Below are 11845 nucleotides of genomic sequence, written 5' to 3'. Positions count from 1 at the left end.
ATTCATGATAAATTGTTTCACTTGTTCCAACATAGTACTAGAAATTTTCTTTGCCATCAAAATTTTCAGATTCTTTAAACAATCGTTCACTTGTTAAGATTTCTATGAGTAAAATCAATTAATTTTATGGTTGATGAGGAATTGTTACTTGATCACTGATATTGGTTTAGAACGGAAAATTTTCGGGAAAATATAGCGGAAAATTTTGTACCTCATATCAATACTTTCAACGTACTTTCTCTACTCTAGCTGAGAGAAGTGCTGCACCTCAAGCCGGAAATGGACTAGTATAAAAGACGCAGGAGGTCCTTGGTTCTGACTTAGTTCGTATGATATTTCTGCTCGCAGAGCTTGGTCTTATGTATTGGTCATCGTTCGGTCAACTGCCTACTGTTCCTCAATAGATGTTACTATTCATCTGGTGGTATGGTACTGATAGTTAGTAGTTGGATTGGAAGTTAGGCGACAAAACATAGAAACATGTACAACTTAGTTTCCAAGACCGGCAGGGACTTATTCATTTTTTAGCAACTGACCTAAGATTATGAGGCGCTCCAACTTATTAATTATCTGTCGTTTTTTCCTTTTGATTTCACTTTAGCTTCGTTTTAACAGGAATGAACTTGTACGTGTTCTCTTCAAGCATTGAGCGTTCACAGGTTGAGTTTCAGAAACTTAGTATAAAATCTTGTAAACATACTGTACATTGACAAAATTACGTGGCAAACTTTATACATTTAACGTTTCTGTGACTTGTTTGGCTCTATTAGTTGGTCATTTGAATTTCCGTCACCTTTAATGTGATCTATAGAAATTACAAATTTCCGGCTCAAGGTATCAACCCATAAGAAAGGAGTTCATAGCTTGAACCCCTCGCTCGGTGAGAAACCCTGAAATTAAGTGCAAAAATTCAATGTTGTGTGGTAAAAGTATAAGATTACATAAGCTCACGCTATCCAGTTCAATACAATTAACTAGTTGCAGTGTCGCGAAAAGTAATAACTGGTAGTACGGATCCGGGTAAGAGCTAGTGCAGCGCCACCAATTTGTCCGTTGATGCCGTAAGTCTAGAAATCTAGTTCTTAAATCAATTTTCAATACGAAGCTTTTCCTCATTGAAGGTATTCGTCAGATATGGTTCCTAATGTTACTATGTTTTCTGCTTCCTAATGAATTCACTCCGCGGTACATCCATCGAAAATGAATAAAAGCTGCGAAATTTGGTTGATATCATATATATGCAAATCATTGAAGTTTTTTAAAAGAGTTCCAACAACTACCTGAACATTGAGAATAGATTGAAATATTGCTAGGAAAACTGCAGTGATACATTGCTTGATTAGTTCAAACCTCAAATGAATGTATTCATTGGTTGCGAACAGTATGAACTAATGAATGAACCCTATATTAAACAACTTCAGAAAATCACTGTAGGTCAATTTTAGTCTCAGGTTATAGCCATGAGCTGGAACTTCCATTGTAGATTCAGTGCTGTGAAAAACGATTACCAGAAAGTTGGTTTCGGCTGTCAGTAACATGAACCAGTATTGAAATTGCGAGTGTTGATAATACCATTTCCAATTTCTTTTAAATGTATACGGAAGATGATTTTGTATATTCTTCGAACTATGACTTCTTGATACATCCTAATACTTTTGAACTGATAAATGAGAACAATAGGTCAGATGCACACTTTTGTTATATTAAAAAAGTCCATTCTTATGTAATCAGATTTCGCAAGTTTAAGGAATATGACCACTTTATTCTATTTAATAGAGTTTGATAGGTTACAAAAAACACCTTGATATATTTACTCTGTCCGTAGGGTGGAGCGAAAAAATCAGATTTTCGAGTATCAAATTCTAATAGTTTTCCAAACTTGAGCATTCGCGTGTTAATTAAAAAGAAAATAACGAAAAAATCACATTTTGGATCTTCAGTTCGCAAACAGCCTAAATTTTGAAAGAAAATATTAAAAAAAACTCCAAAACGTACCTTTACACAAGAAATATACGGATTACTTTTTTTTATTGCTATAGCATCTAAGTGCTTTATTTTAGTTGTGTGAGATCACGTTTATTAATAATTCGTTAATGTGAATGATTTTATATATTTTATTTTCATAATGATTTTGCAGCTCCTCACAGATTTGTCAACGGTTTTGTTTATCATAAAATGGCCCAGAACTCACCACGAGAAGGTGGCTGCAATTCGAGTTCCTCCCACACCCTACCCAAAAATCCTACCAATTTGGGTGTGCTAGATTATGTTCATTTGGTCAAGAACGTTGCCTTAAATTCAGATTTTTTTTAAATTCAAGTTTTAGCATTGTGAGACTTGGGAGCCAAGTTGCTCTAATGTAGTCATCTCTGTTTTATTGTCCGCATACTTTTCCTGCAGAATCTTTGACAAGTTTGACACATCTTTCAACTTCCTGAGTATGGCGTGAAAAATTTAAGAAGTCAAACTCATGACCAGATTGTCACATATAAGTGATAAGTTGTCAAGTTTTTGAGCACTGGAGGGGGAGATTTTCTCCAATCTATGACCTCGCACAACTGAAATAAAGCACATAGATACTGTAGAAATGAGAAAGTAATTTTATATTTCTTGCGTAAAGTTTGTTGTTTTATATATATATATTTTTTTTTCAAATTTTAGGCCGTTTGCACGAACTCGATCCAAAGTGTAATTTTTTGTATTATTCTTCCATTTATAAGCATGCGAATATGCAACTTTGAGCACTATTGGAATTCGATACTCGAAAGTCTGATTTTTGCGCTCCACCCTAGTGTATGTATCCATCAGGTAGACAAAAACCTGATGAATCACCATCGAATTTGGTTAGAAGCTATAGGATCGAAATATGGTAACCTATTTCATTAACAGCACCATTATAGAAACCAGAAGTTTAGAAATCTATTATTACATCTTTACAATGACCACTAAAGAGCAAGAACAGTAACAGATAAAGACACATTTTAAGCATCCCAATATTATATCCCAGATTCATTCTGGTCTTTTTACTAAAACCAGAAATGGTAGAAATCTGCTACCATTTCCAATTTCAATATGGTTCATAAAACATCACACCATACAAGCCAAACTTTTTCATGGGGCATATACGTGACACTGGTACCTTATTTTCCATTTTCTTTCTTCTTTGAGAGAGAAATATTTTCTTTCTTCATTTTTTATTTTATATTCTTTCTGTCGTATCTCTTTCTTTCTTTCTCCATCTCTCTCTCTATTTCTTTCGTAAATACGAAACGAAAATAAAAGAAAAGAAAAGAAGAGAGAGAGTGTGTGAGAGAGAAATTTTCAAAATTACTGTCAATCAACCAACCATACTTAAATAATAATATGCCATTCTAGAAACTTACATAATATTTCGAAATAGATACGTAGGAATTTTCAACTTGTGATTTCTTACCTGTTAATATAAATCTGTTTCAACATTTTCACATTTCAAATCATTTTATCTCAATGCTGTTAACGTCGTGTAATGTATTAAAATTAATGAGGAGCAAGTGTCCTAAGATAGAGCGTCCCAAGATATAGCATCTTATTTTTCCTTCAAGATTGGAGATAATAGTGAGAATCATTTTTTGTGAATCAGACACACCGTAATGACAAGTTTCCTTGCCACAAAACTTTAGTAGTTCTATGTAACAATAGTACAATTATAATATTCATAACACATAATGTACCATTCGAAGTCATTATGTTAGGTGTCAACTTATTTATCATCTATCAGTATTGGTGATATATCAATGTTAATCATACAATTTATCTTTATATATTGACCACACAAGTTCCTATCAGCAGGGGAACCGATTGTAAAACTAGAATGCTAACTTCTTGGGTAAAAATGATCTTAAGTAATTTTTAATTTCAGTTATCATACTCGAACCTATTCATAAATGTTCTATAAATGTTCTATATAGTTTTTTCTAAAGCTTTGATCTCTGATTTAGAAAGATAAGAATTATTTTTTGAAGAGTTACTGTACTTGTTTCTTCTGATAGCCGCTTAAAAATACTAAACAATAAACAAATCAATGTCTATTAAATATTGAAATAATAATTAAAATTTTGCGCTCAAATTATCATATTCAATTATACTACTACTTCTTAACACTTTAATTAAATATTTTGAGGTAGGGCTAAAGGAAATGCTTACTTTTTTAACTTTCAGATTAATTCCATTTAATGCGACCAATTCTGCCTACTATACCAATTTTGTCAGAGACATATCAACAATTGATCTACAGGATTTATCTCCACTGAACACGTACAAAAACGACCCGATTTTGGAAAATGTTACTCTTTCTAAAATTTGGCAAAAGGTAAATCATATTAAAAGTATTATGACAGTTTCTCCTCAAATATTTTCAAAAATAATAATTGAGAGGTATGAAATAAAAAAACTAAAATAAAGCGTATACATCATTATATAACTTTCGCTTTTATTTATACTGCCAAATATAGCTTAATAATTCCTAAATCGTTATTTTAACAGACTTCAGAGGTAAATATTTAAAAAAAATCTTATATGAATTTTCATCAAAGGAAAACATTACTTTTGGATCTAAACTTTTTCGTAATAATTTATTTCAAACGAAACGGTTCTATTTTTTACTTATGTTAAGCTTAACCTATTTCAAATTATATCAACACCGATTATACTTTATTGTACTTTTATTCTTCCTTTCTTCAGTTTCAAAAGATAATATTACGTTTAACTATCTATGTGTTGTTCTATACATTGTTTACTAACTGTTTACTTTGAGACAGTTACAACGATACAACACAATAGACTTTAAATTATCAAAACATGTTTCAATTTCATAACTAATTTTTCTCACTAAGAATGCCATTTTGTCAGTATCTTACGTAGAAATGAAAACATGCCTGAAACAATACTAATTGATAAAACGTGTTGATAACTGTAAATAATTACACAAGTTAAATATCGAAGCTAGATTATCTTTTCTGGTTATGTGCTTTAAGAATAGCACTGCTAGAAGTAGACTTGTTTCCTTTAGGAAAATACAAGCAACCAGTGCCTAACAGTGTACTGCTTAAGGGTAAAGAAATACTTAGAACAAAAACTATCAATTATACTTCGAAATGACGAACATACGATTCAAGAAAATAACAACTAGTTTCTCTCCCAAAGTACTAGGATTCACTCTAAAGTCTCTAATTTTGTTAAGCTTATTTTGATATTGATAGACTTCTGTCTTATATTTAGATAATTTAAGATATAAAGAGAACCTAAAGTTTAAAATTTTGATATATTTCTCATCATGACATAAAATTGTAATTCAAGAAAATATTAACACACATTTGGTTAGCAAAGCAGTATACTATCGTTTTTCTGCTGTCATAAGAAAAAACGTTTAGAAGATCTACTTCACAAATATTTGTTCTCACTAGGGGGCCCTATTATCCTATAACGTCAATTTTCAGGTTTACAAAGAATTGATTTTTTGATTATCTCAAAAACCACACTTGAGAAATTATACTCACCCAAATCATTTTCATTGCCGTATAGAAGAATTTTCATTGCAGTACGCCACAGCTTTGAATATTTCTCCTTTAATTGCATCTAAAATATTACATAATTTTCCTTCATTTTGTTTATTTTTAATCTATACTGTATTGGTATAGAGTGTGGGTTTACACATTAAAGTAAGACATGAATAATCAATTTGTAAAAACACGAATAGATCTAAGATTATGACAAAGGATTGGAAGTGTATTAATTAGTCATAATGCCTATTTTCATTTTCAGTCTTGCACTGGCAATACTTGGAGAAGACATATTAATTTTGCTCTTGGATCGCACTCGAATATGTATGGTGAAGAATATCGCGCAAAGCTTACACACTTTGAATTTGGAGTTTGCTATCTATACAACTCCATGATTCAGAATCGCGAAATGTTAGTATGTTTAAAAATTCTTTATTTAAATAATAGACTAGAGTAATCTTAGCCTTTCCTAATCTTATGGAATTTATTTCTCCTTGTCGAACGAAATTATTGAAGTTTTAACTGGTGAGTAATATCCCAAGAACAATACGAAACTTGCTCTGGCTTACTGGTGCTTTATCCCGTGCAAAGCTACTGTATGTTTAGCGGAGGTAATATGGCTCATACTCTTATTTTTTGAAGGAGCTTTATCACCATATTTTAAATTTTAAAAATAGAGAAAATTAGTTTTGTAGTACCATATAGGACCAAAATATCTATCTCGTAAAATAGAGATGATTAATCTTCATCTCTTCTATAGGTTCTATAGGTATTGAATTGCCAAATTTCAAATTTTGAGTTGCTTGTTCGAAATCGTTCTTAAGATGCTAGTTAATTACTTTATAAAGTTTTGTGGATGAGTGCATGAGTTTATTGAGCTTCATAACACATGAATATCATAGTTCAAAATATGAAATTTTAATCAGGTTGTATTAACCTACCTCTTAAATTCGAGAATTGTCAAACCATAATATTTAGTGTAGAAAGTTGTATAGGATAAGGGTACGTATCCGTAAATTTCGTAAGTCCATGTTGTCCCGTTTGAAGGATAAAAATTCCAAAGTAAACAATACTTTTTCCTAAGCAAGGCTTTTGATCTAATTTAGTGTCTAATTTTTAGATCTTCTTTGATGAAATGATTCTGTGAATGAGTACAGTGAGCTATGTGCTTCTATAGGGCATGGGTACCACGCTGAACCCCTCTCTATTTTTGGCTGGATGTATTGATCCACCCTAAACTTAGAAATTGTAAAAAATGGCAAATGTTGTATAGGGGTTACGGTACACACCTGCGTAAATTTGAATGGCCTATTTTGTCCTTTTCGATGCTGAAAAAATTATCAAACTAATTATTTGAGAATTCCATTATGGGCGAGGTAAAGCAACTTTAGGTTTTTGGAACGCATTGCAAGATGTACATAAATTTCGCAGTATGCGCAGCAGAATGTATTAATTATATCGGACCTTCATTTTTATTTTCTTTGTTTTATTATATGTAACTGTAAAGTGTCATGAAGGTTGTAATACTAACAGTGCGAGTAAATGAATTTCTCTTTGTTTCGTTGTCTCTTTGGTTCTCAATTTAAAAAAAAGAAACAAGTATCAGCTTTCTCTATATATTCTATGCAACATATGGATAAGATGTGTCACATGTTTCAAGTAAGAAGCAGAATATTTTAAAATAATGATAGTTGCAGTAGGCTGATTTCGATATGCTTTTAATAAAGTATTCCTTGATTTTCACTCCTTGTAAGGACACCGGGCAAGAACTTGTGAAGACAATCGAATATGCAATAAGAAAGTGAACAAAACACATAAAACAAATGATTAGTCGTGAAAATCGATTTGTAGTTATAGTTTGTTCCTAAATTTATTTTATCTTTCTTTTTTGTTTTAGATATGAAATATATCTAGTAGATCATGCATTAAATTCGCGATTTAAAATTACAGCATTTTGCTGTATAACAGCTACGTTCTGATCAGACTCCGTACTATCAACCAAATTGTGGCATGCATATAGTAATATTGTTGTTCAATTTCCAATATTGGCTGTATCAAAAATGCAGGAAAATTTACCAGACTTAACGCAACTTGTAAGGATCTAAGGTCGTGGTTTGAAATTAGTCTATAGGCGGCAGTACAGTATTTTTTACCGAAGATGTATAATTGAAATTGACAGAAATTACCAAAATTATGCATATAAATGTAAAGTGTTTATAACCGTCTACTAATTCTATACGATATCAACTTCTAGCACTTGTATTCTGCTTTAATGTACAGTAAGCGAAATTAAGAAACGCTATCTCGAAACTGCTCACTTAGTGCCTCGGAAGCTCGCATTCAGTTACGTTGTGGGGGAGGAGATTTTTGTAATCTTAATTAACGGAAATAGGAGTTAAGACTTTAACCCCTTACCGCATGCCGTGCCATATATGGCACATACTCTTTTTGCACTTTAGCTGTTTTGTGATTTGTCAAAGGCATCAAATGACTGTTTTTTGTGCTGTGAGAGATATTGATGTGTATGAATAAGAGATTTTGGTGTCATCTGGCATGTTCTTTGTGAGTTGTATGTGTATCATATATGGCACTTACTTATTTCTCGTCGGAAGTAAGTGTAAAATCTAAAATTCAAGTTTTAATTAATTTCCCAAGTTCCCATAAGAGGATTTCCAATACTGATTATGTTTTTTGACAAAAGAAAGAAAATCATGCGGAAAGGGGTTAAGGTGACTTTGTGTATGTTAAGTCCGAATTTTACTGAAACATTCTTTTATTTCAAACATGCACACAATTTACTTTCCAAGATCAGTAATTAAGACTTCCAGTTGCTCCCACTTTATTACTTTCGTTGCCTTTCTATCTTTATTAGTCACTTCCGTTTCCATGTGCTTTCTCTGACTTTCACACTCCCTACCGTGTTTCTTAGTAGCTTCCAGACTGGTAAACCTCATACCAAAAAAGAAAAACAATTTTGAGAATATAGTTTCGAAATGTTTAGGAGAAATAAAATCATAATCCATATCTTTATTCATCAGTTGACATGACAAAATGAACAAATAACAGGATTCGAATAATGCATTAATTTAAGTACGAAATTTAGAAATAACAGTATTATTATTATAGCTATTTTGTACTGAACTCAACTTGGACTTCATATTTTTTAAGAAAAACGTGTAGTGTTATGTTACATATTGCAGAGCAGTTAGAAGATGATGAAGGCACAACCAAAGGTATTGAAATTTCTGAACAATAGTTTCCTGTGGAGAGCCAGAATGCAATTTCATAATTATATATATTTTTTTTATTTCTTTCAGTATACGTGTTCAAAAAATTAAAGGTAAAAGACGTTCTCAGGATTTCAAGACGGAGTTGAAATATATATTGAAAATTACATTGAGTGACCGAACATTGGATTTATCAATTTATGAGCCGTCAAGTTTTCGTAAGGTAAACGCTATGTTTATATAGTTGTTTCTGAAATCGTTATTCAACAAAACATAATAAATTGACAATATCATAGCGTGATATAATAAAATAGTTATACTGTTCTAGATGCCTGGAATCACTGCCACTCATGATTTGTGGCTGAAAGCGAGGTATATATTTAATCCTTCCGTGACTCTTACGTTAATGGGAAGAAACATAATTCGCATTTCCAAGTGATTTCTAATAGTCCTTTCTACTCTTCTGTGAGATCATTCAATGTCACCAATAGAAAAACATTTCGTATTGAGAAATAACAAGTTAATATCAACTAACATTAATATTTTAAAACACACAAAAGCATTAACTTCTCCTCTTGTTTCCTTGTTTCTGTTTCTTTTTCTTTCTTTTCTTAATTTGGCTATATATGTAATGCATACGCTACAATTTCACAAATGTAAGTCATGTAAGTTCATAACTTCTACATGCTGAATTACAAGGAATAATAATTTTTGTGTTCGTATAGTAGCAGAAATGCCTTCTTTGCACGCGAAAAATAAGATATAATAAATATAGAAACATACATATAAATATTATAAAGATAGTCTTCAATTACTCTTTAGAAGTAGAATTTTTAAAAGCGGAGAAACACACGTTTGGTGATTTAAATTAAATTAATATGTACCAAATTTCCAACTTAAACAAATCCTCACATTGGATCTTTTGTCAATAAAAAGACTGATATTACAATATTGCAGAAATTGTATTTCTTTGTACATTTAGCAATGAAATTTTAGAAAACGGTGAACGATGATTTATATTGTTTTTAATTAGGAGTTTATATTCTGAGACTCATCTCACGAACATCAGGGATTCAGAAGTTCACAACCATCTTTGTTTGTTAAAAAAAAAATAAAAAAGTAAACTGTCTTAACTAAGCACAAAGTATAAGCATCTCAAAACAATAATTTCTTTTCATTTACGTCCTAGATTAAAGTAGTAGATGTTCAAATTTTATTTTATGGCCTAAACGTTGATGAGCGGGTCAGTATTGCTCTTTCACTAAATAATCATAGGGTATATAGATTTATAATAACTACTGTTCTACGTACGTTTGGTAAAACGTGTCTGGTCTTAACAAAATTCTTGTATGCTTCCATTCTTTATTGGAGAATAGAGATGTTGCTTGAGATTGAAATCAAGAATACCGCGGAGAAGATTGAATATAATAAGCTCTAGATTAAAAGACTTTGCATATGTGTACTTATAAAAAAATACTTTATTTCACGAATACTTTCACTAAGTTACATCAATCTTGAAACATTTTTTTATTATTATTGCCTTGCTCCTCCATTGTTTGGGTTGAAATTGCTGAATAATAATACGATAAATCTACCTTTGTTTTCAAACTCAGATTCTAGGATAGATTTCCTAATATATTTCATATTCATGCTCTCTCCGCTGATCTTGCAGTGAATGCTTGCGCTTTTGGTGCACCGGATCTCAGGTTCTATTCTCAGTAGGAGACAACCAGTGGTTCGAGTCTCGCTTTAAACTCTAGATCCCAGTTAAATTGCGTTCATTGGCAGCTTTTTCTGAAAGCAAATAAAATGATTTTCATGTACAGGTCCTTATTTAGATATTTTATGTCTGATGGCTAAAAAAATGTTCTCATTCATTTTATTTCTTCATACTCAGTTATGTGTAAGGTAGAAAAACACACAGAAACTAACAAACACATTATAGCTTTTTCTAGGATACAAAATAAAAGGAATAATCACCCCCCCCCCCCCAGTGTTCTAATTCCGTTACTTGGGGTCCACGTCGTTTGCAGTTGTGAGAACGCCTACACAGACACAACCCAACTTACACGTAACTTTTCTTGGCTTGAGGGAAGTTGGTAGCACTGAGTCAAGTCTTTATGCAAGTAAAATTGTGAGTAGATGACGCGCGAAACATTTCTCCATTCTGAGGTCAATCTCTCTGGTTCAGAGCGTGTTGTCCAATGAACATCATATGTTAATCTCACTATTGGTGTGTATGTAATGTATTATTTCATAATGTACTGTATATAAAGAAATAAAAAAACTGATCACACATAAATCAGAAAATGCTTGAAAGCAGACGAAAATATAAAATCTAGAACAACTGCTGAAAATAAGTTTGTAAATTATTGTCTACATTGACATACCTCCAATTCCCCTTATTCTAACATCTTTTTCTTACTAGGGAGGAGATCTTGCTTGTCACACTGAGTATGCATTGAATTTGAAATAGGAACACTTCAAAAAGTTTCAGCCTCGACGGGATTCGAACTCGTGTCTACCGAATAGAAGTTCAATGCGATAACCACTCACCTACCGCGCCACTTAATCTTTCAGAAAACTAATACCTAGTTAAAATCGTTTCATGGAAAAATATAAACAAGGTACTCAAATATAACAAAAACAAACAAATATAGACAAAATATAAATAAGAATATAAACAAGAAAATATAAGCAACTTGTGTAAGTGTCTTAATGACTTACTCGAGATTTCCTTGTTTAACTCAAAAACAAGTTATATAGACGTTCCTCAATGAGGAAAATATCACGAAACGTTCTTCAAGTTGATGACCTGTCATCAACAGAACCATACCTTGTGGGGGCAGGGGCAAGTGCCCCTCAGAAAAGCTCCCCGCCGTTCGAGGGGGCCAATTTTGGGACAAAAATTTCTTACTCCGTATACGATACGAACATGAAATTAGAAATTAAGCATCAAATAAGGTTGCTACATACATAAACAAAACAGCACACAAATGGTAAATAGAACAAAAATGAGTCATAGACCCATTTCAGTAAACATTGTCTACTATTAGGGGCTCCAGAAATAATATTTATTCG

This window comes from Thermobia domestica, chromosome 11 (assembly GCF_964235325.1).
Source record: "Thermobia domestica chromosome 11, izTheDome1.hap1.1, whole genome shotgun sequence".
NCBI classification, from domain to species: Eukaryota; Metazoa; Arthropoda; class Insecta; order Zygentoma; family Lepismatidae; genus Thermobia; species Thermobia domestica.
This window is presented reverse-complemented; position numbering follows the sequence as displayed.